The sequence below is a fragment of the Hippocampus comes genome, unplaced genomic scaffold (genome assembly GCF_001891065.2).
Source record: "Hippocampus comes isolate QL1 unplaced genomic scaffold, H_comes_QL1_v1.1 scaffold139, whole genome shotgun sequence".
Taxonomy (NCBI): domain Eukaryota; kingdom Metazoa; phylum Chordata; class Actinopteri; order Syngnathiformes; family Syngnathidae; genus Hippocampus; species Hippocampus comes.
This window is the reverse complement of record NW_017804829.1, coordinates 641,242-666,500: the sequence shown is the minus strand read 5'-3', so window position 1 is coordinate 666,500 and position 25,259 is coordinate 641,242. Positions and strand designations below refer to the sequence as shown.

At 42.0% G+C, this 25,259-nt stretch overlaps 1 long non-coding RNA gene across 1 annotated transcript in view; it reads left to right on the top strand.

The window, feature by feature from the left end:
• The window catches only part of LOC109514080 (uncharacterized), a 175,914-nt gene extending 150,673 nt beyond the window's left edge, over positions 1–25,241 (top strand). The window contains exon 5 of the long non-coding RNA XR_002167933.1: positions 25,101–25,241. This is a non-coding gene — a long non-coding RNA (uncharacterized LOC109514080). The remainder of the gene's footprint in view (positions 1–25,100) is intronic.
• The last annotated feature ends 18 nt before the right edge of the window (positions 25,242–25,259 follow it).

Here is a 25,259-nt window from a genome sequence, read left to right as displayed (position 1 = left end):
GTGTGTGTGTGTGTGGGTGGGTGTGTGTGTGTGTGTGTGTGTGTGTGTGTGTGTGTGTGTGTGTGTGTGTGTTGGACACAACAGCCGTCAGGGTGCAAATTGCTGCGTTTAAGAGAACAAACCAGCTCGCAGCATCAGACTGATTATCACAAGCTCATTTGGGTCAAGCTAATTATCATCACTCTTATTCGGAAAATCACACATAGACGCAACCTGTTATTGTTTTGCTCTGCTGGCAATGCCGAAGGTGATTTTTCAGGAAGTGTCACTATTTAATGTTCAAGCTGCGTTGCGTTTTCGTGGAATCAAATTTTTAGTGATGAATGCATTTTGTTTTAGAATACTACCTTATCTTTACTTTTTCAAGACAAACTGTACAAGGGCAACGTAGCGGAGAGCTCGTTTGTGGTTGGATGATTTTCCTTATTTTTCTTGACTAATTCTCCTGCTGTTTTTTTTTTTTCTTCAACAGTGTAATGTAATGGTGAAAACAAAAGAGGCAATTTTTCTTTTTTGAAAGGTACTTTCTAAACTAGCCGTAGTGATGAGCTCGGTTAACGGGAAGTCATTGTTGACTTTGTGGGGATTTACTTGAATCTGTTGACTCACAATCGAAAAGTTCTGGATCTGAATCTTGACTCACTTTTCATATTCTTCTTCCCGCGTTGGCCAGTGGCCATAAGTGTGATTTCGAGTGTGTATGATCATCTGTCTATAGGTCTGCCCCTGCGTTTTTGCCGGCAACAAGGTCCAGGATGGATCCATTCAGAGATTCCAGTCAGTCATGTTGAATTCGATCGGCTAAGTTTTCCTATCACGGAGGTTATGCGGTCCCCTTTGTTTCGAAGCAATTGCGGCGTGAGAGCTTTTACTATTTGGCAGCAACCAGCAGAGGGTGAAACTAAGTCGGGGCCAAGGTGTGAGCTGCCTAAATGGGCTACAGTAGGACTCAAAACACGAAGTACACAGGAAGAGACTTACATTTGATGCTTTGTGGGGGGAAAAAAAGCTCAGAGTTTGTTTCAAATGTTGCTGTCCTGTACGTTACTATGCACAGATTGTTATAAGTAAAACTAGGAGGCAGGTGACGTTAGCGTCGTACCAACTGTGGTACTGTGATTTGTTTTCATACACTGGCCTGAATATTATGAGACTGATTTTCCATGTTGCTGTTGACATTTTATGCTCCACGAAGATTTGACTTCAATTTATGTTGCGACACTATGTATGCATTTAATTGGGACATATCTTAGCTTCAGTGGATCATTTTCGGCGTTTCTCTGAATGGTATGTCTTTCCATTTAGAGAGTGATGGTGAAAAAATGAAGTTGTCGTGATCCCCAGTAAGGACAATTTGTTTGCATGGCCATCTGTAGTCCGAATTCTGTCGTGTTGGCTGGAGAGCGACCGCTCTTAAAGGGCAACCGATGAGCCCCGCACACCAAGTTCATTATCGTGAGTTCATTATGATCATAAAGCATATCACTTCGCTGCCGAGTGAGCCATCGCTGCTCCTCTGGGTGCCGTGTCAACCCCCAGAAGAAGCTCCCCCCTCCCCCTCACTATACTATGAACGCCCCCCGCCACCCCCTCCTGCGACTCCCCCGCACGCTCCAGGCAGCCAGACTCACTGCTGTGTAGCTTGAGAGATTTTGACAAGTGGCTGCGCATGGAAGCAGAATCCTTGACCTATATCTTAATGAATGAATACTGCAAACGCATGTGTGGCTATGTATTTCGCCCCCCCCCCCCGTCCCCTCCTTCCATCCTATTGCAACCCCACTCTACCCCAACTGTCTTTTCCAACACACGCACATGTAAGATAATGGCGCTTTTGTACTACCACTGACTGACTCACTCGGCCCCTCAGATTTAGTTTCTGTCTTTACTTTCTGCTTCAGCCAGCGAACAAATAGTCAAGGGGGTTTATTTTCAAGCAACTGCATCCCCCCTCCCTCACTTTGTGGATTTCACCCCGATCCAATGTCCAGCTGTCACAACGGAATGCTCCTATCCCGCTCTCCCGCGCAGCCTCGCCATGTGCTCGTTTGTCCGAAATCCTCGCCTTGTTAGGCCAGAGTGCGGCGTAAAATGTGAGGTCTGCATTGTTGGTGGAGTTGATCGCGTGGAATAGAGTTGAGGCCGGGGATGTTTTGTCTGGGAAGCGACTGCTATCGAAGGAGGAAGAGCTTGATGGGCTTCATCTGAGCTTCATATTGCGAAGCATTACCAGAACTTTCCGATATTGATTTGATTGATTTGATTGTCTTAGCTCCACTATTATGAGGATACATACAATGCACGCAACATAAAAAAAGAGAAAAAAACAGAGAAGATGCTTCCGTATGACCTACCTCAAATGTCTTGGGCGTATTACTTTGTATCTATTCAAAAGCAATTCACTTGAGAATGTGAATAACTTCTGAATGTTTGCGGACAACTGGTTCAAAATGTAAGAATGTTTAACTGCCCTGAGCTACCATCAGCAATTTGTGTCAAATATCCTTCCGATTTTTGCAAAGTTTGGATGAGATTATTACTTCCAAAAAGCTGACATTTTCATCATTGTTTGCTGTCATGATCAGATGACAAATCAATTATGAAACTCTATTTATTTATTTATTTGTTTCTTTTTTGAGAAGACAGTGTTTGATGAAGATCTTAACCTGACCTACTATCACCCTCAAACGGCCTCTCCCTTCAAACGGACATGTCTCATCAAGTCATCTTTTCATGGGGCTAGTGACAAACCTACTCGAATCACCCTTGTTGTCCCGAAAGCACTTGGTCCACTCGCTCAGTCCAACAGATGGGAACATGAATGGTGTAAGAGGAAGTGAAATGCAAAAGGATAGAGGAAGTTATCACGGGCTTGTTTTCAGCGCTTCCATTGGGAAGCCCTAACACTCTCACAGTGCAAATACTGTTCATAGTTAAATGTTTTGTTCACGCCTTTGGTCTCCGTGAGAGTGGTGGAGGCAGCATAGGGAAGATTTTATTCAGATCTGAAAGTCGGTGCCCTTATGATATGCTTACTAGTTTTTCCTCATGGATTGCCTGTTTGGGATCTTTGGTCCTATCCCCATTCTTTTTTTTTGATCTCCTTGGTCATGGAGCCGTCGAAAATCAGGCAAAACATTGAAAGGAACAATTTGTACGTCTGCACTTCCATATTTGTATCAAAAACAAGAGCAACATGAGAATTATGTCATCCCAGTGTCATACCAGCCTCCTATGTTCTGGTCTCTTCCCACTTCTCACGTGGGCTCGGATTTATGTCACTGGTGCCCCGGTGGCATCAATAATCAATTAGTTGGTACCATGGGAGGGTGCGCTTGTTTTGTTTGTGGCAACTTGACAAGAAGTGAGGAACAAAAAGGGGAGGGGGGCGAGCAATCGAGACTGCGGGCGGTGTAGTATTGGATGCCAAGGGGCAGCTGTCAGGAACAGATGACTGTGTGTGTGTGTGTGTGTGTGTGTGTGTGTGTGTGTGTGTGTGTGTGTGTGTGTGCGCACGCGCGTGTGTGTGTGTGTGTGATTTGTGCATGGCTGCGTGCAATTGTGTTCATTTGAATTTTGTTTTGTTTGACTGCGTGACACACGTGCCTTTTAGAGATGTGTGTTTGTTCATATGGAAAACAACACGATGCTGTTCGTCTCAACACTGCCCCCTATTGATAAGGATACCCGTGCCCACTATTGTTGCTATGGTGACCGCAACAAGGGATGGTTGCATGTTCAGGTTAGTTACATATGCCACATTACCAGAGAGAACTTACTGTATGATTCATGAACTGAGAATGCAACTACAGTATGTGATGATTGCAAATGAAAGCAATTTAATCCATCATTTATTTTTAGCTTATTTTTGTGGACAAAAGTGAGGAAAATTCCATTCATTTTCAGTAGAGCTTTTCTTCATTAAGGGTGCGGGTGAGTTGGACTTTAGAGGTTCCACCGTATTCATCTGGCTTGAATCCAAATGCATTGGAAACCCCAACCAATCGTCATTCCTTCGCAGTGATACAAGGACCCGTGTGTTCCCTCAAATGTATCCTGTCTTTGATAAACTTTGTTCCACTGTTTCAACTTCACAAATAGACATTGTACAACCACGGTTAGATGTGCTGTGCTTTTTTCCTTGTAAAATTGACTGAAGCAAAACGGCTGCTGTCTAAAGGTAACCTCAAGTGTAGTTCTTTGTAAGTCATGTTGACACAGTAATACTGCACACTAAGAGTAGTGAATCACTGGAAGTCTGGACCCAAGAGCCTTTCCCGGGATAACTGTTGCTTTCCACAGAAATGCAGGACTCGTATTGCGATTTGTGTGATTGTCTGTGAATGCAAATTCAAGATGCTGAGCTGTTGGCCAGCATTTGCTGGTGAGACTAGCGTAAGTGCTACCAGGCACCACACATGTTTACCTAAGCCCCCATATTCATCAAAGTGATCATCTAAATGTCAAGGTTGATCTTTCTTGTTCTCTTGTTCTTGCCCAAAACAGATTTTCTTTCTGGAATGACTGATCCTTTTCAAAATGAGGAGCCATGATAACACATTGAAGAGCTGGGCTGTTAGCAAAAAAAGAGCATATGAGACGTAAATATGCTAACATCAGCACTCATATAGTTTTTTTTTTTTTTCATTTTAGAGGTATTCCTTTCTGTCACATCAAGAAGTCATGAATGAGTGATTTCACATTCACAATGCTAAACTGAAATGAGCTGGTGAAACTATAGTTATCGCTACGTAGCATACAGCATTTAGCTAACCTAACTATCAGGTGTATTTATACATGGAAGAAGAAACTCATTCCGTTTTAATGATGTCTGATACAAGATACGGGGCTCTTAACAGCGAATCGCCAGGCTTCCCGTTCTGGACGGTTTGTAACTGAGAAAGTAAATCCCTTGCGCGTTTTATATACTTGCCCAATACATTTTGTTTCTGATTCTGATACAAATCAATACATTTTGATCTGACCTGTCTACCAAGGCTTGAGTTAATGTGCATGGTTCCCATATTTTACTTTCAGCGACACAAATCAGATTCCTTCAAATCATCGTAATGAGGACAAATAGGATACCCTCAAAAAGCACTCAGGCATTTTCCAAATTTGGATACAAATACGCACAATATAGGATATCTGACGATACGAATGCAAATGAACAGATCAGTTCCATTGTTGCAAGCTTGGTGCCATCAAAATACGAAGGAGTGCCAGATACATACGAAAAAAATGTTTTTTTTTGATCAGGAAAATAAAGCTAGCTTGTGTTTTCAAGTATATCGATTTGTTTTGGAGAAATCAGTAAATAACTAGTCTGGGAAGACCTCTTTTTCATTGGCACGATGACACCACTCCACTTCCTCCCTCCATATCTTGGTGTGACGTTAGCGGAGGAACTGGACACAATTAGCACACACTAAACCACTGAACCATCCCAGTGGTTGCGACGTCGATTGTACAGTATTGAATGTGAGGCTGCAGGAGCCACTGTCTGTGCCCCCGGGCTCACTGTCCGCCGGGCCAGACTCACTGACCACCAAACCACAGGGCTGGCTGTCGAGCAGCTCACATTTAATGTTCATAAAATCCCAAATAATGGGGCGATTGGTTTGATATTGTCAGAGTTTGAAGTGGAGATCAGTAGGGATGTGCATATGGCCTCGGTTTTCAGACACTCGGCGACATCTTCTGCTGATGCCTCTTTGGCCGCAGCGAGACGGGGAAGTCCGTAGCCTTCATACTGAGACAGTGATGTTCTCGGAAGGAAGGAGAAATCATCTGGCCATCCTTGTTTAAAATAAGCAATTTTCTTCCAAACTCCAATCCAAACAATTCATTATTCAAATCAGAATCACTGAAATTACTGCTGAAAATTTCACTCCTTTGCTTGGTCCATCCCATCTGTTTTGTTGTGCTAATTCTTCGTGTTTCATGAGAATAATGACACTGGGAAAATAAGTACACAATAGCATTCAGCTGTCGTTTTTCTTGTGTGTACATCATCAGGTCCACCCCTTCTGGCCATTGAAAGTGGGCATTTTTAAAGCTGCCGAACACCATAAAAAAACAAGACTAAAATCACGACTGGGTCATTTTGCGGGAATATTTTTACGAATGACATTGATTTTAAGTCCACAACTGTAAAATAAGTGCCAATGTTTGTAATATTCTCCGCCTAAATGCACTAGGCACAACAGCGGCGGCGGGAGTTGCGTGGAAAATCATTCATTTACTGTAGCCAGGGCGACAATTTGAGTCACAACTTATAATGATGAATGTAGGTCAACAAGTGTCATCGTTTTTTTTTTCATTTTGACAATTACACGCATTGTAGAGGTCGTGGTTACATACTAGTTTCACTCCCTGAGTATGGATATTGAAGATGACTGCTTATAAATCGTCCCATTGGAGCCTCAAGAAAATTGTAGAGATGAGTACAAAACTGGAAACAAACTTTACTCAAAAAACGTTTTTAAAATAGACCACACTGTCCTGCCATTTTCTTCAAATCACCCTCACTTAATTCTTAATGTTTTTTTTTTTTTTTTTTGTGTGCCTAAAATCCATCTTTTGTTTGAGTGGTGGCTGACCTTCTACAGCGTTCTGTTTTGCTCAACCTGGTGGGACTTTGTCTACGATATTGACCACGCTGTGCTTCCACTCCAAATGTTTCTTCAAATTTGACGTATATTTGATGCTGTATAATATTATTGCCAGTACAGAGTGAACAACAAACCTTAATATTTTCATATTTAGCTGACACAAACTCAAATTACTGACTGTATTTCCCTCTTGAAAACTGCAACTCTCTCTCCTCCCTGCCTTGTTGTGTATGTCGCTGGCTGCTTGGCTTGTACATGTGTGTGTTGTCATGCTGAAAACGTGACTTGGTGACGCCACTCCCCAAGACGGATGAAGCACGGAAGTTTCTTTTTTCAAAGGAAAATGACCAAAATAGCAAGCCGCCAGTGACTTGGACAAGTCATTTTCATCGGATTGCCAATCTGGAAATACTATCACACCGGATGGCATATTATTAAAAAAAAAAAAAAAAAAAAAAAAAAACTTGGCCATGTTAGAGTAACGTGTTACAAGCCTCACCGCTGACAATGTGCTGAAATCCAACAATAACGTACAGGAGGAAAAAGGGTGGTCTGGGAATGCAACACTGAGTCAGACAGGAAGTGGAGAGGAAGCTGGAAGGGAACATGAAGGCACAGTGGCTCTCACAATCATGTGGCGGAAACTTGTTCAAAACACTACTTGGCTTGAAACGAGAACGGGAACAGAGCAGATCCTGATTGGACTTGATGAATACACGCACTTAATTCCATTTGATTTGATTCCATTTTTATGAGCACAGCAAAACCAGATGTTGAAATATGCATAAAAGGGAATTTACAGCATTGGCACGACTCTCCTGTCCAATAGATGAATAAAGGCAGACAACAGTTTGGACTGGTTGGTCCTTTTACAATGTCCAAGCAATAACTTGTTGAAGGTTTATGGTATATAACTTCAAGAGAAAGACAAGAGAGAGTTTGGCATGTACAAGCTACGCTTTAGTCAAGCCCTTTTTGAGCAGCTCCGTATTATAATTTTTTTTTTTTATGGATGTTGTGATTGTGAGGCAATTTTTATATGCCGACTGAAATAAAGAGTGAAACCCAAATATGCTTGAGAGAACATGACAGAGGATAGAGATCGAATTATTTCTTTATCCAAGTCCCTTGATTTCTTAACACAGCCATCTTTTAAGTTTCCTCAGACAAACCGTTTCCACCGTCGATTTATGTCAATAGCGTTGAGAGTACATAGCATGTATTAGCATGTAATGGGTCTGCGCGTCATCTGATAGCAGCACTTCATTTTTAGGTTGTCTACATCATAAGTTACCAAAGGACAATTTTGCTTGTTGGCTTTAAGTAGCTCCGCGTTTCCATCATTCTAACCACTAAAACAATCGAGCAATGGGTCATGGTTTTGTCGTGACACATTTTGGTTCTTCTTTGTACCATGTGGAAAGCAACCAGGTGAGAAACGGACCACATTTCCAAACCCAACGTCATGGTCAGGTTGCCTGGAAAGGTATTGTTTTGTACAAAGTCATACAACATTTGCGTGTGTTTGTTGAGCAGTGATATAGAAGGGCTAAAATCTCTAGCTGATGCCCATCCAAAGTGAAACAGCCTCCAAGTGTCCCAATTAGCCCACTTCAGCATGTTTGTGTGCCCCAGCTGCTCCGGTTTGTGTTGCTGATGAAATGCTGAATGGAGACTTTTTTTTCCCCCACTGTACATTTTCTCGAGGGTAGCAAACAGTTGATTTTTATCATTTTTCTCCTTCCTGTTATTGCACTTTTTTCCCGCTGGAGTATGATTATATGTTTGCATGCCGCTGCTGATGTGGTTTTAAATGGAGCCGCGGGGATGTTTTGTTTGGCTCAGTGAATGGATATAAGCTGTGTTTTTAACCCCCACCCCTGCCCCCACCCCAACCACGACGATGTTGCCCAAATGTAGGGAAACGCTCGAGCCGGCCAATGTCATGTTTATGCTGACTGTTCATCATTTTCTCCGCCACAGCGCACTTATCATCAATAGGTTGCAGTTACTTCGCTCACTTGAATGGAGAGGCGGCTCGTTTTACGACTCGCGCGGAATGATCGGTTTTTAAACCTTCATCTCATCATTGTCATCATAGTCCGAGTGTGCGGTCTCACTGGAGAAAAAAAAGTTTTTACAGTAAGCGTTCACGTTGGAATTATGATTGCCTGGCTTTGCCATCTTTCACGACAGACCAAGCTGAGCATGGTGATGTGATTTTCTGTCATTTGTTCTTACATGCTGTTTTTTCTCTCTCTTTTTTTCCCCCCTCTTGCCACTTTGTTTTTTTTTCTTCTGTTTTTGGCGGTTGTATTCCTGGCTCACTCGACTTGCACTGTGGGATCTCATGCCAGCCCACTTCGTTTCGCTTAACAATGAAACAGATGCTAATTTTAATCATCTTACTAGCAGAGATTAGTCTTTGATCAAACTTAACACCCAGAGGGGTGGCAAGGGAGGGGGTAGAGACAGAAAGTGATACTTCTCTTAAACTGGTGACTTTATTGGAATGGACATGATGAGTTGATTAATTCATTGGTTGGGAATTTTGTATTCTTGATTATTTCTATCATGGAAGAATTGAGACAAAACAGCAGCAGGGTTGCTGTTAATTCAATCACATGACAAAAACTCTGATCAGCTATTCCATTATACATACACTGTATTCAAATTATCAATTTAATTTATTGTTACTAGCCCCGATAATCTATCCAATAAACGTATTTAAATGCCTAGGCTAAACAGTTCATGTACTGCCGGCCAGCCGAGTCTCTATCAAACTGGAGCAGAAGCTGAGCAATTCCAACAGAGCGCCGCTTATTATGTGTGCAATTATGCCAGTGACAAGGTTTCTCGAAAGTCTCTCTTCGAGGTCCACTAGATCAAGATGTAGCACCAGAGCAATGCCCGGAGACAGTTGCATGAAGCTCTCCGATGTCAGGCCTAAAGAATATGGATGGTTGTGTTATGTCTGCGGAGCGGCCAGCGGAACCACCCGAGAGCTGCTCGGCTGTGAAAATGATAGTCGAGCTCTTATTTGGCGTTCCTCTGATGTAGCTGACAGACTATAGATGCTGCAGAGTGTAACAGTGAAGCGCCAGAGTGCAGCTGACAGCGGTGATTCTGATACAGTGTGAGGTCTTACGATGAGTTCCACCCCCTCAGTCGGCTCTTAGGCTAACCACTTCATATGTCCTCCTTTGGCTTCACCCAAGCACCCAAAATCTCAAGTTGTGTTTTAACAGTTTCCTGAATGCACCATACTTATAGCTGCTTTGCCATTGGCTATTACCCAGCATCATCCCAATGGCTAAGAGGGACTTCTACCGTATGTGTCTATGCGTGTAGATAGATAGATCAGTGTCTATGCAGCGTCCTCGTCAATCACCCCTCGGGCCATGAGGTGTGCCGATAATTTTACGTAAATGTGAATCACCCAGAAAAAGTGTTCACCAGTCCGGCGATCGCTCACTATGCTGATATTTGCCTTAGACATTTTCGAAGGAGTGTTAAAAGCCAACAAAAGCAAATGTCCTTGGATCAATTCTTTACAAAACGCCAGGCAAAAACCACTTCTGAGAGAGAACATGAACAAAATAGGGCAAAAAACGATGAGGACGCAGTTAAGTTAAAGTTTGGGGGGGGGGGCTTGGAACGAATTAGAGCACTTACATGGAAAATGCATCTCTACTTACATTTTCTATTTTAGAAATTTCTTCCAGAATCAATTAATTTCGCAAGTAGAGGTACCACTGTATTCCAGCGGGCTATTTAAAACGGAGTACTAGTGCTCTGTGACCATTAAGAATGAATTTTAACCTCAGCTGTTTCAGGCATACTTACTCTGACCATATCAATAATCGAGAAATCATATCATATTTTCCTGATGACGTTTAGAAACAGTCCTACGACAGAGAATAAAACGTTTAATGGTTGCTGTTGATGAAAATTATCTATCTGCAGTTTTTAATGAAATATTATCTAAAGCACTAAAGTTGTTTAATAGTCACTCCAAATAAAATAAAACTGACAAAATCTGAAGATACATGCTTTCTTTTGGGTAAGTCGATTGAGCTGCGATTGCAGGCCAGACGGCGTCAGAATAGGACGAGACAATATTAGCCTGGCTGAGCTGGACCAGAGCTAACTGCTGAAGTCTCCGTGTCTCTGTGAAATCACTGCTGAGTTGTAAATGCATGCGCCTTCCAGGCCTGCTCTGTGTGAGGTCGAACAGGACGGAGTTCTGGCCAGGACGTGGTGGAAAATCAGAGCTGGCTACTTTCCTGTGAACCCAAGTTATGAGAATGGGGCAGGCATGCTGCCATCTCGATTGTTCTTTTGGAGGAAAAAAAAAAAAAGAGGTCACACTGCAATATTTCAATACACAGCATTTTTAGGTACCGGTAGTATAATTTTGTGCTAAAATGCAGCTCTCTCACACAAAACAATATAGAACATGGCTTCAGGTGGTGGACATGCAAGATGGGAGTGACACAAAACAAAAGACCGAGACATCTTGGCAGAGAGACAGAAGCACGTGATCCCATAAGCGGTAAACATCGACTGTAAAATTTGGAGGAGGTGATTATGAGTATGAGGACGGAAAGAGGAAGAGGTCCATAGGAAGGTACACAAGGATAGTTCTGCTCTAAAGGACTTCTTAGGCAGTATTTCAGAATTCTTTTTTTTTTTTTTTTGGTCAGGAAACACATTTGGAGAGATGTGATTTTCATTGAGCAGCTACATTAGAGTGATGCTTCGGGAAAGTTTTCTCATTTAAGTCAAGGAAGAAACAACTGTTGTAACCGTGAAGTGTAATTCATTTTGAAGCCAATTGGGCAATAGAAGTAGACATTCCTCAACACACATTTATGAACAAACCCATGGTCAGAAGGTAATGAGGTCAAGTAAATGAATGCTAACCATGCTAAATGCTAACAGATCACTCATCTGTGTTTTAAGCCGATGACTTCAAATAAAGAGTTTGCATCAGCACACAGACAACTGAAAAGCAAGCTTGGCACAGACGCCAGTGGGTAGCACATCACGAGAGGTGGTGCTGGCTGGTCCGTCAATATTAATTGATTGAGATTGTAAATCGGGTTGCTGGGGCAACAATTGTGACAGTGTTCTCAATGAGTACATGTTAGGGGCATCTAAGTGAGTGTCAAACCCAGTCGAAGTACCGTACTTCAGATTTTAAATAAAATTATTACATCTTATTACATATCCTTGACAATTGGGCAAATTTGGAAGGCAATATTAAGGCTGGTCTGCTGATAAGTTGTTGATCTGGAGTCAATATGTAGCAACACACATCTGGGAGTAGTTGACCCTTATGTCTGCACTCAAATGAAATTTTGGGAAAAGTTAAGATGTTTGAAAACTGGGTTAAAGAAGAGGATTGTTTCTTACTTGTAAGACTATATTTCAAATCCACTGTTTGGCCCGCTTGTGCTTGCTGGCCATGTTTGCTCCTAATATGGCTAAGTGCCCACTTTCCTCACCACATGCTGCTAATGCGACTCATCCGAGGCTAGATTGGACTAACGAAGTAGCCGCAGACTTGATTTTGCGGCACTTTATCACCCCTGATGAAATTAGAGGAATGCGTACTTGGCTGCGTTGAGAAGAAGAACAGACAAGCCCGGGCACAAGCCTCGGGTATTGTAATAGTGGGCACGTCGGCTTGGAACAAAATATGTTTCCTGCTTCCTGTTATTTGATTTCATAACAAACAGTACATTCTATTAACACAAATGTCCTCTATTATTGTCGCCTGGGTGAGGAATGCTAAGAACTCGGCCCCATTCGTAGGTGTTTTTGTAGTATCGCTGCCGGGAAGCCACAAGTGACCATGCCTTTCTTAAAACTGCCTGGCTTTCTTCAGACGATACTCAGAGAGGGCAGTATGGACCATCTATTCTCCAAACACAACTTGAGGTAACAAATTTGTTGATTGACACCACGTTTGCTCATCAGCTCATCGCCAAGCTCTGCAGAAGCCTGATATCGAGCCTGTTCATTTGAATCAGGTGTGTTGCAACAGGGAGAAACGGAAAACATGCAGGACGGCGGCCATCGAGGACCGGAGTTTGACACCTGCGACATAGAACATGTCACGCTAGGCAGCAAGATGAAAAAAATGCTAGAATTTCGTCATCGTGAAGTGTCCCAAATGCCTCACGAACAACTATTGAGTGTATCACACTGCACGGGCTACGACGCATCAAGACAATTCAAAATCGACAAGGAGACACTACGTTTGTCTGCAACACGTTTGTTGGCTCACAATCGGGCTCCATTCATGTCGTCTGATGTCGGCATAAGACTGGTATGGTATTCACGGAGCTCCTGCTTGAGCTTTGACCCAAAAGCAGGCACGCAGCTGAGTTTTGGGTCACGCAAGTCTGTGTGTGGTGATTGACGTGTGTTAGTCGGACTAGTCAGCATAAGACAGTGGGTCTCTGTAAAATTGGTCATTAAAAAAAAAAAAAAATCTGTTGTGTGCTGCCCTTGAAGAAAACAAAAGGCCACAAAAAAATCCCCAGACAAGTCTTACTTTAAAAAGCAAAAAGGCTTTTTCTACAGCTTCCGATGATCTGAACTGGAAGCTAGTGAGCTTGATTGTTGACATCCCCAATGGTAAAAAATATGTTTCACGAGCCACCAGTCAAGAGTGTATCCCACTTCTTGACATTTCGCTGTTTATGGTATCGCTAAAATAACCTGAAACGCAAACCATCTCGTTTTTATGGTTGCCATCCTTCCTGTTTCCCTTCCATGCAAGCTGCTAGGATTTGGCAATCGCAGGAGAGTGGGGGGTATTGACATTACATGCACCCCGTCGTGCTGTTAATTGAATTGATGGCTCATTGACTTGAGCATGGATCATGCCGAGGCCTGCCAGGAGAGCATTTCATGGTTTCACTTCATGGTTACATCACAGTGGGTAACATCCAGCCCCTCATCTGGGGGGGCCTTTTTGGTGGGCTTAGCGGAAGAATTGGTTTCCCTGCTGTGTTTCCAGTGGTCGAGCTGTGCATGATCAGAAGTTGAACCAAACAGTAGTGGGAGAAAATTAAGGGATTATTTTGACTGACAGGTCCCCCTCACGTGATTACACCCCCCCACACACACACACACACACACACCGTCTTCTCCCTGAAGCCACCACCAGGAACGGTTACATAACAGATTCTGGCTCTCTTAAGTGGGGTACACAAATACCACTCAGGTCAAATTCTGATCGAAGTCAGCATAGGCCAGATTCTCAAATGGCTCTGAAACATTATCCTGTGTTGTAGTTTGCCTTCAGAGGGAGGTTTTTTTTCCGACCTGATCTGCTCAAAAAACGGTTAGGGTCGGCTCTCGTAAATGTTATTCCTATTTAATTTTTACAATCACAAATCCTTGTGTGTGTTTCGGCTGAGCTACGGACTCTGTGAAGTGATCTCATGGGGGCGCTGTTGAATAACGGAGCCACTGTTTGTGTTGAGAGTTTGTATGACATCTCGAGGGTTGTTAAGATGACCCACACGTTATTCTTTACTATCCATTAGCCTGGCTTTTTCAAGTTCTTCGATATACTTTCTTCTTCTTTGTAGACTGGATATGCTGGTGTCCTATGCTGCCTCTCTGAGGCCACTCGTGGTACTACAATAGGAATATGGTTTGTGGAAGGAAACTGGTGATGTCAGAGGAGATATATTTCACAATGTGTGCGGTGTGTCGTGTTTGCTCATCTTGAGTACACCACACAATATAAGCGCAGTCAGAACGCGTGGAAACTTCACACTCATCAAGTGAGGAGTCGCTCACATTTGTACTGTGCTGTGTATGCTGGCATGAATAGACCAAAATAGTACTTTTTCGTCTCTTGATGTCCCTGCCAACATGACCCTCACCCCTTGGCAACATGCCCCCCCCACCCCCCCTCTACTGGCCGGAGGATGCATGCTGGGGCTGTGTAAATTTGCCGCGGTTAACAGCCAATATGACCCGTCGGCTTTTGGGAGTTGTTGCTGCTGCTCAAAGAGCTTGTTAGCCAGTGAGAGTAATGACTGCATGGCTTCCTTCCTTCCCTCCTTTCCTCCTTCCTTGCTTCCTTCCTGCCTTTCCCCGCGGGCACTGTATTGTTTCTCCCTTCGCTCTCACTTTCACGGGATATCATTCACTGTTTCTAACCTCGAGTGATCTTGACTCCTTTCCAGGTTGTGGTTTATGGCTCCCTTTTTCATCCTTTGCTACCATATTTCCTGCTGCCTCGTAAGCAACCAACAGTGTCCTTTTTACAAGCCACACTGAAAAGAAAGAATTGTTTTTCAGTTGCACATGATTAAAATTTATTAAAGTAACACATATCATTTGTTCATTTATAAAAAACCAAAAAAATTATACATGTTAGAATCAAATAAATCCAAAAGATATCTATTGTAGAATATTCTGGTCATGCACAGCAAAGGTCAGAGTCGAATGTTTGTTGAGCGTCGTACAGCTGCAGACAGATAACGCCTCGGTCGGGGAGCGTGCGTCGATTAAGAAAGCAAATACATCTGACCTCAAAATACACAAACGAGTTCGAATGCGCACGCACTAACCCACCGCTGTTGGTCGTGCTTTGCGTCCTGGTTTGTTCCTTGTGCCCTAATCGCGACACTGAAAATGGTCACTAAAGATACGAAAAGTAAGGTAATTTTTTTTTCCACTATACTTAGCATCAGTAGCATGCCCCACCGACTCACCTGGCTGTTATATAATCTTAGAATGAATTATTTCCGACAGTTTTGGACAACGCATGGTCAGGACGTTGTGCTTCTTTTTCATTTGAACTATCAGACAAAAGCATTTCCTGTAATCCTCAAAGTGAATTTGGGAGGATTGTGAAACCTGTGAAACACCCTTTGCGTGTCATGTTTGATTCGCAATTGATTCTATTTGCTGTAGAGAGTCCGTGCACAACTTCACATTATTGCCTTAGCGGACTCGCCGCGCCTCAACGGGATTCCTGTTTTACAAACGCCCTTGCTCATGTGGATTATTAATAACGTATAGTGACACCACACATCTCCTCAAGGCTAAAATATACACACTCCGCAGCACCTAATTTATGACTTTTATTACAAAGTGCCTTTATACAAGCGGCTCTTCTAAAGTAAGACATTTATTAAACCGCACAGGCCATTACTTTTATAAGACAACCCATTTTCTCATTTGTATATGAGAAATAGATTTGCATATGAGATGCATTTGTGTCTCACAAAGTTCTAGAGTGGTTCTGGTGGAACCAAAAGTGGGTCACTGGGCTGAAGAAGATAGGATTAGATTCTGAGGTGGAGCAGAGGTAGCTTCAATTTTCCCTCCATTTTGATACGTTTATCCACTTTTGGGGTTCTTTCAGGAGAACCGTGCTGTCAATTTGCAAAAACTGGTTGACAAACGATGTATTCGTTTATTAGTTGTAGCAATGCTATCGTGCTTCATGGATGTCCAGCTAACCTTCATTCATTCATTCATTCGTTCCTTTTTTTAGTGCTTATTTTGTTCAGGGTCACAGGTGAGCTGGAGCCTCTCCTCGCTGACTTTCAAAAGACGAGAACTAGTCGCCCCAAAATCAGAGGCCACATTTATTTTTATTGGCTCACTTCCGTCATTTCACTTATCTACAGAAACAATTTCAGTTGGGGCTTGGATCGCCTGATTTTTGTGCTCATTCATATACTAACAACATTTTTTTAATGGAACAGAATGACAGTGTGAAAGTACGCGCTCGATTCTCTTGTTGGGAAAGTGATGCCTTTGTGGAAACAAATACCCTCACTGGAGTTGAGTCAGACTGAATACACAACTTGACTTTAAACGCAACCTTCTTTCAGTTTCGACTCCTGAGCGCCATTCGATGCCCCCCAGCTTGTTGATGTTAGGGCACCGATCGAATCTACGTTTGTGTTAGTGTGACGTTCACGTGAGAGCGTTTGATCCGTTCACCTCCAGTGACATGCCACTGTTGTTTTCCCACCCCTGCCAAGGATTCCCTCTTCGTTGGCTGAGGTTATTTATTTATTTATTTTTACAATTCAGATTTATGGAAAAGGATGACAAAAGGGAACTCGTCTGTTTTTTTCTGCTATGATGACAGACAGACTTGGATCAGGAGATCACACCTCTGCAGATTCAGCCTCCTGTGTAATAGGAAGAGGATATGATTTGTGTCAGTAAGGAAAATAAGCTGTGTGGGGTGGGAGGTGGGGGTTGAGGCAACCCTTCCTCACTTCCTGGTTTGTGTGCACACATGTCAGAGATCATGAGAGTAATTTGTTTTGGATGGGGGTGCTCCTGGAAGTCGAACAAAAGTCATGAGAGTGGCATCATAAGCCCCCTTGGTGTGTGTCATCTTTCACACATAAAGCATTGCTTGTTTGCTTGAAGCGCAGCGTTGGGAGGCCGATGGGTTGGGGTCTTGCAATGCGGTACACTCACATGCCCTTGATGATCTGCGCTGCCGAGACTCAATTAGCCCCTCCGTTCACCGTGACATGCTCCTTGTTTCTCAAAACATGGGTGTGTTTTAATGATATGTCAGAGGATGGTGAGGGTCACTAATGAAACACTGCATGCAAAGTGCACTTGACTACGCACTTAATTGTGTGCAAGTGCACATTATTTGCCATAAATTACAAAATTGCTGCTGTTTTAATGCAAAGTCACTATTCGGAGCAAAGTTCGAAACCCAGCGTTGCATTGACTGTCTCATAATGCCATAATGACCCCTTTATTATGATATCAGACTAGAAAATAGAAGGCAACAAACCCGGGGCCATGGCCAAACCATTCAGAAAAAAAAAAAAAAATTTGTGTGTTTGGTCACTGTTGGTTCTACTTGTGGGGTTTGGGGAGGATGGTGTTAAATGTCAATTTTTAATGACTGAACCCACAAAAATACCGTATTTTCTGCACTATTATGGGCTTTGTAGTATAAGGTGCACCTTCAATAAATGGCCTAATTTAAAACTGTTTTCATATCTACGGCGCACCGCACTAAAAGGCACATAGAATAGAAGTTACAATAGTGGCTGTGGTTGCGTTATGCATTCACTCGATGGAGCTATGCTAAAGAGAATTCAATACAATACACTACAGAGTTATTTATATAGAGCTTTCACAACCGCTGCAGCTGTAACAAAGCGCTTTAAAGATCATTTAAAATACACACCCGAGTCACAGTGCAGAGGTGCAGGGTTCGAGTCCAGCTCTGCCCTTCCTGTGAGTAGTTTGCATGTTCTCCCCGTGCCTGCGTGGGTTTTCTTCAGGTACTCTCTAGGTTTCCTCCTACGTTCTAAAAACATGCTTGGCAGGTTATTGGAACACTCAAAATTGTCCCAAGGTGTGATTGTGAGCGTGAATGGTTGTTCGTCTCAGCATGCCCGTGACCCTTATGAGGATAGGCAGATTAGAAAATAGATGGATGGATGGGTGATAACCTGGTGTGATCGGGGGGAAAAATGAGTACAGATTCGGAACCAGTGCAAAATCTCTGATTAAAAAAAAATAATAAAATACTGAAAATGTTTCCACCAGTGTAATGAATAGTGCATGTCCTGTGGGTTACATTGTGTTCATCTGCTACCGTGCATTTCTAGATTTGAATATGACGCAACCTTTCTTGTTGAACTGAGATCCTCTTCTGGCAGTTCACATCAGGAGTTGTCTTAAGGATCTTGGCTCGGGAAAAGGTCCCTTTAATATGCGAGGGAACCACTCAAATCCACGCAACTTTGCTTTGAAACTAAATCAGAGTTTGATTCACTTTTGAGCTCTGCCTGAATGTCATCATCACAGCCTTTGCTCCTCAGTGGAAACACATTTCTGGTTCCAAAATGTCGACTTGTTCAAATGTGTGGTTTGCAGTAATGCATAAATGGCGACATTTCATTGTGGCCTCAACACAGGAAACCAGACCAGATGAAATGACGGCAATTACTGAAGCCACTTGTGGTTTCTGGGAGGGAGTGGGGGGGGTTAAAACTCTCGTTTGGTGCGGCTCCCTCGTGGAGACTGCGAGGATGGCTGGACGGATTAGGGAAAAGTTACGCAAAGCAGCTTGGAAGCTGACGGATGGATCTGGCACTGGAGCAGAACTAGTCATTTCCTAGCAAGACAAAGAAATGTACAAATATAACTCAGCCTGACATGCCAGCAAGTCCCCTCGTTATTGCAGCTCGTGAGAGAGTAAGAGCTAATGTAGCAGAATCTTCAAGAATCCTGTTGGGGGTAAAAAAAAAATTGTCTCATTTGGAGAAATTAAGCTTTTAAAATGATACTCCATGTCCATAGACAATGTTCCAACATTCAAAAGAAACGAAGCTATTTTGTCGGGATGTCCAAATAATCAAATTATTGGAACAGTATCTACTTGTCGTGAGTGACAAACCGGTTTATTGCTGTTGTTTTGATCACTAACGCATCGAGTTTACTTAGGCGTAAAGATTTCATGCCTCACTGTCATCATTAAGGGAATAACGCACTAATCCGAGGCATGAAATTACAATCTGCCTTTTCCTTTTCCTGTCTGACAACAGACGACTCTGTGAAGGGATTTCCGTGTTGATGTTTCTTTATCTCCCGCGAGACAATTGCCTTATGAATTGAGGAGCTCAAGACAAATTTTGGCTGCATCACTAAGAAGCTTAGGCCGTACAGAAAAAAAGGCAATAAGTAGACGAGCTGCGTTCCTTGGGTGACACCAGTTTACACCACGAGGTTTTCACTTCTGACATTTTTCACTTGCTTATAGTTACGCATGACCGCTTCTTTTTGGTCTCCCGATGCTCTTTATCGTCACATCGCCGGAAAACATTGCGGCCGCCTCTGACTTGCTTGAGTGCCGTTCGGGGAGAAAATCAACATCATTTTCAGCCAGCGCTTTATTTAATGAGAGCTCATTGACACGGCTGCTTGTTCATCGTGAAGGGGGGAAGTTTGTGGAGCCCGATGGCGTGTCGGAACATTTGTCTGCTGCCACAGCGCATTTCAGAAGCCTGAAACTGTTTGTGATCAAAATGATGTAATAATTGAAGCATCCAAATTTGCTCACCGATATAGTGTGAAAGAAAATGCAGTATTATTGGAAAACAACAACGTAATGCAAATTTTTTTTTAATTGATTGATTTATTGTTCGTCTGTGTGGTTCGCATGTCTGCCTGACAGTTCTGAGGTTTGCGGTTTGAATCTGAGCTCTGGCCTTCTAGTTTGCTGCCAGTGTGTTCTTTTTCTGCTTACGTCGGTGTTCTGCGTGGTCTGTCTTCCTCCGACATTCAAAAACAAGCATGTGAGATTAATTTGAAGACTACATTGTCCATTTTCAGGCCTCTAAACGAACTGTTTTTACAAGGAGCACTGTAGGCCCCTAACTTAAAAATTTCAGGGCGCAAACACTTTAACGTAAATATTCATATTCCCTCTCCTTTTCACTATAGTACTGAGAAATACTTGGACAAAAAAATGCAGAAACTTTGTTTGAATGTTTTATACGGCCCACAAATATCAGCGCATAATTGAGGCTCATTGAAATTCTTTGGGAAACACAAAATCATTTGCAAATATATAAATACAAATCTTTAAAAAAAAAAAAGCACTGATAAACATTCACTATGCTTTTCCATGAAAAATGGGGGTCAAATGGGGGGGGGGGCAACAACTAAAAAAATATATTAACCATTAAAAAATATTGGAAAATAGAAAAAAACCCCAGCAAATATGTGACTCCGTGAGTGCCAAAACCGCAAGTATGCTTGGTCCACTGTATAGCTAAATCGAATGCTTAGACTGGCCGGCAGTTGCGTTATTCTCAGCAAATGTCGTGGGTATCAACAGCAGAATTTGTATTTCTTGGAATTTGTCTCTGTTAAAGACCACAGCCTGCTGATCTCATGCAGCTACTCATCCCGGACATTGAATTTCCTGCCTTTTTTTTTCCATCAGGAGTCAGACTCATTTTCACATCGGTCTACACTGGCACACTTGGGGAGAACACAAGTGCTGATAGTACAAACACAATGTGATTCACGTGACAACCCCAAGACCTTCTGCTTGTCTTCAAATGATTGCAAAATGTAGAAATGTAATTCATCACAGTGACAAAGTTTTTATAGGCTGTTATTGTTTGTACATTCTGTTATAACCAGAGCTTAACTTCTTTTTACACTTCCTACACAGCGAAGAATGACATATAAGCACTCGATGGTGTTAAATGCTTAACTGATAAACTGTGTTCAAAATAGGTTTGTAACTTTGACACCGAAATACAGTCCTTGACAATTTGGAGTACGTCAAAGTAGAATTTTCATTAAAAGGTGGCAAGCAACATTGAAAAAAAAATTTTTTTTCTCTAGTGATACCCAATCACTGTTGATATACCCTAAATATTGCACTAAATCATCATTTAGTGCTATTGTGCTGGCATACATATCATTAAACTGCAAGTTGGATCCTGAGGCCTGAGTCGTCCCATCAATTTGCAGGGACACAATTGGTCTCCGATGTTCTGCATATTGGAAGTTTATTCACTCGTGTGTCGATGAACACAGGTCCTGAGGCCTGCTGCTCAAGCTGTTTTGAAAGCGTAGGAGTTCTATTCCATTTATCCCAGAAGCCGTTTATTTGCATGCTCATGAAAGAGCAAGAGCAACTTTCAAAAAAAAAAGAAAAAAAAGAAAAAATGGCAAGGACGAGACCCGGCCCGCCCACGTCTTACTCTTGCCTATACTCCACTATGCTCTTTGTTTGAGTTTGCACACACGGTGTGCAATGTAGAGATCCCTTTGGAGCCAGGATCAGCCAGCTGCTGAGCCAGCTTTTCCACACGAATCTTGCGGCCGTTGACCCCCTGGGAGCTTTTACGCGACTCTCCCAACACCCTTTAATGGTTCGTGTATGACATTGACTCTCATCCATCTTTGCTTACTCCCTTTACATGCTACACACAGTGACTGAATGGACGGTGTGAATATGTGCCCCCGCCAAGTTGATCCATTCATATGGTTTGAACTAAATCTTTGTTTTGGTTGATAGCCCGACTGCGTCTTTGTCGCACTCGAGGCCGACCTCGCCGAGTTCAGCAATTGAGTATTGGATTTGAAAAGAATGAAAACAACGCCGCTCTAAGCGTTTGCACTCTCTGCTTCAAAGTGCCGCTCTTTCTTTATGGTGAGTCAGTTTTACAGAGGCAGAAATTACCATATAAATGCAACAAGAATGATTCATGAGACATATTCATGTCCTGACCTGGAATGAAAAAGGTGATGGGGTGACTGCAATTATGGCTAAGATACCGTTCAGAAAATAATTGCCGTGGGCACCAAAATACAACATATTGCGACAATCAGTCCAAATATTTGCATTTTCCCTCTCTTGCAATCCAAAACAGCAAAGGCCCTTAGATGTCTCTGAAAAGATTATCTGAGGCAATTATCCTGTGATGTAGGTAATGTAAATCAAAATTTCCTTCCTGACTTCCTCAGAAAATGATCGGGCTGAAAGTCATGAAAGAAAAAAAAAACTGTTCAATTTTTAAGTTTGGCTGAGCTACGGATATTATAACTGTGGAATAAAGAAATAAGAAAAAACGTTTTTAAAAAACAGCTTATTACAAACTATAACCAATTAGACAGCGACCTGAAGCTTGCACGGCAGCCAGGCACAAGTAGGAGGAGCAACTGATTGTGCCACAGTTTGTATAACGTCTTTCACAGGCCATTCACCATAATGTACGATGAGTTAAGCTAATAGTTAGCCTAGAATAGTAAGAGGACGAGCGGTAGGCACACACAGTGATGTTTTCCCTGTCTTGTATGGGGTCTCTCACATGTCAAAATTGGTTAACACGCAAAACCTTGTTAAATGTGTAAGCCTGCTTCGCTCTTTAGGAACAGATATACTGAATAAACAGCACACCACCCACTGTGAACTACCACATCTGAGTCTGCAAACCACATTCAGGCATTTTGTTTGTATAATAGAGCCTCAGTTCCTCAGCCGAAGCAATGTTTTTCCATTAACATGGATTGAAATATAATTCATCTGTTCCAGATTCCACAACACATGTCGGGGCTTCCGAATAGCACTTTGACTTTATCTGAGCCATACCGCGGGCTGATCTCGAACGAAAAAATGCTACGTTGCTAACTGAACCATCATTTATGAACCAAAGCTATATATGCCATTAAAGGTGTTTTTTTTAAAGTTGTTTTAATTGTAGTATGACGAAAACATGGACGCCTGCTCAAGATTATATGCGGATGAGAACAATGCGCATGGTAGAATTTTGAGAAAATTTTAAGTGCGCCTTATGGTCTGATAAATACTGTGTATATATATATATATATATATATATAAAATGGAAGCAATGTAAAGGTGAATTACGCCATCGTTACCTTGATGAGCTTCAGAGGAAATCCCAAATCTTGGAATTAAACCGGGCTTGAATGAATCCTCATCATGGCATGAAGTGCTTCTTAATTCACTGATTATTCCAAACACACCCATCACCTTTGATTTGTGGCAGCCTCGCTGCTGGAAATGCAAATTCAGAGCTTGGTGAATGACGCAGGTTCAGCCCAACCAAACCCCCGTTTTGCCCCCTCGCACCTCCTTCAGCTCCTCTGTAATTACCCCTGTTGGATCGCTACGCCTAATCGTTCTTGATTTCGGGATTTGCCGCCATTGTCACTCCACTTGTTCACCCCTCGCACTGCTGCTTTTGATTGAGTGCGCTGATAAATGCTGTGTGATGTGGCTGTAACCATGCCGCTTGCGTCTGATATGCAAACATTTAGGGATGAGCGAGGCCCTGTCTGGGATTTAGTCCTAAACAATCGCCAGCATGAGGGAAACAGTAAATCTGTACAAATCAACATGTCACACATGTATTGTTTAATTTTACAGTACAAAGGCATCAAATATTGATACTGCTGTTGCTGGATGTACGGTTACCTAGTTTGACAAAACATAATTCTCCTTTCCATACCATCGACAATCTCTCATATTCCCTATATGATGCAATATCTATAGATATATGTATTTTTATAAGGTTTATAATAATGCTTGCAGTGCATTATTAGTGTGCCGCTACCAAAATGATACGTTTATTTGTTTACTCACTTGGTGGTGGTATAACTTTCTGCATTACGGTATTTCATGCATATATTTTACCTTTACCTGCTTCTCATCAACTGAGACAAAAAATAAATAATGTTGTTATTCAGTTCATTTTGAAGGTCATTTTTTTCCTGCTGAATGTAGGTTAGGCAGCTTTTACTTGTCATGTATTATACGATGTGCTAAACTCACCTGTTTCTTCCTTTTTTTTAAATTTGTAAGTTGTAATTTGTATGATACATTTTTCTCTGGATAGTTACATTTGTTGTATTTAATATTTAACCAATTTTATATTTGCAATTAGTAAAAAAAAAAAAAAAAAGCTATATTCATCATATTATTCCACTGTAATGACTAGCCCTTTTTTCCACAGTGCCATGTTTGGCATTTAATAGTTGAAACTGTATTATTTTGAACTTCAATTTATTTTAAAACAAAGACTAAAAATCCGGGAGATGCCATTTTTATTTTGCACTTTTATTAATTTATTACAATTGAATCCTAAATACCAAGTTAATTTGTGTTTTATTTCGGACTTAAATTCTGGACTGGTTCTTTATTTTTTTTCTCTATTGTAGATTCTTTTTTTCTGCCCTTTGTCAGAAATGAATACAAGTTTTTTTTTGTTTTTTTTTTAAATTATATTTCATTGGTTTAATAGAAATGTTATGGATCAAAAGTACACGGGGTATCAGCGACTTAGTATCAGTACCAGTGAGAGTTGAGTAGTCTTACGGATATTGGGTCGAAAAACATCCCTAATCTTGTCAGTTGATCTCTTCATGGATTGAGCAGTATGTTTCTAGACTTGTTCTACATGTAAAATGCCTTGAGACGTCTTTGGGATTCAGAGCTATATCAATAAATTCAAATCAAAATAAATTGACATTGAAGCGCACAACTATCATCATGGTATCATTGGCCTCGTTGTGTATATTAGTATAACAATGATAAAGGGAAAGGATGATGATTTCTTTTGTTGAGAAATGAGTTTTTCTTGGAATAACTGGAATGTGATGAGTCACTGTGACATGAATGAGGCGTGTGAGTAACATGTGTGTGTCATTGTCATTGTGTCACACCGGTAGATGAGTTTGAGGACTGCTGGGTGACTCAGTCCAGGCTAATTTCTCTTGCCGAAACTTGCCTCGAGTTTCATGCGGTGTCCAAGCAGCTCCTTTGGAATGCGCACTGTAACCATTTCCTCCCTTTGTGTTTTTAATCCGCTCAGCCCAACTCTTGTTGCGCGATTCTTTAATCGAGGATGAACCTTGATCGTCTCAAAATGTGAGTCATTCACAACTCTCTTTTCCTCTGTTTTTCTCCAGAAAGATGTGAAGAGGCTGGTGACTCTTGGACGGACAAGTTAGCCTTCAACAATCAAAACAAGGTCTCCAACAGTCTTCTGTTGCTCATCCATCCACTTTCCACCCTTTCCTAAAAAAAAAAAAAAAAAAAAAAACCCAAAAAAACTGAAAAAAAGAAGG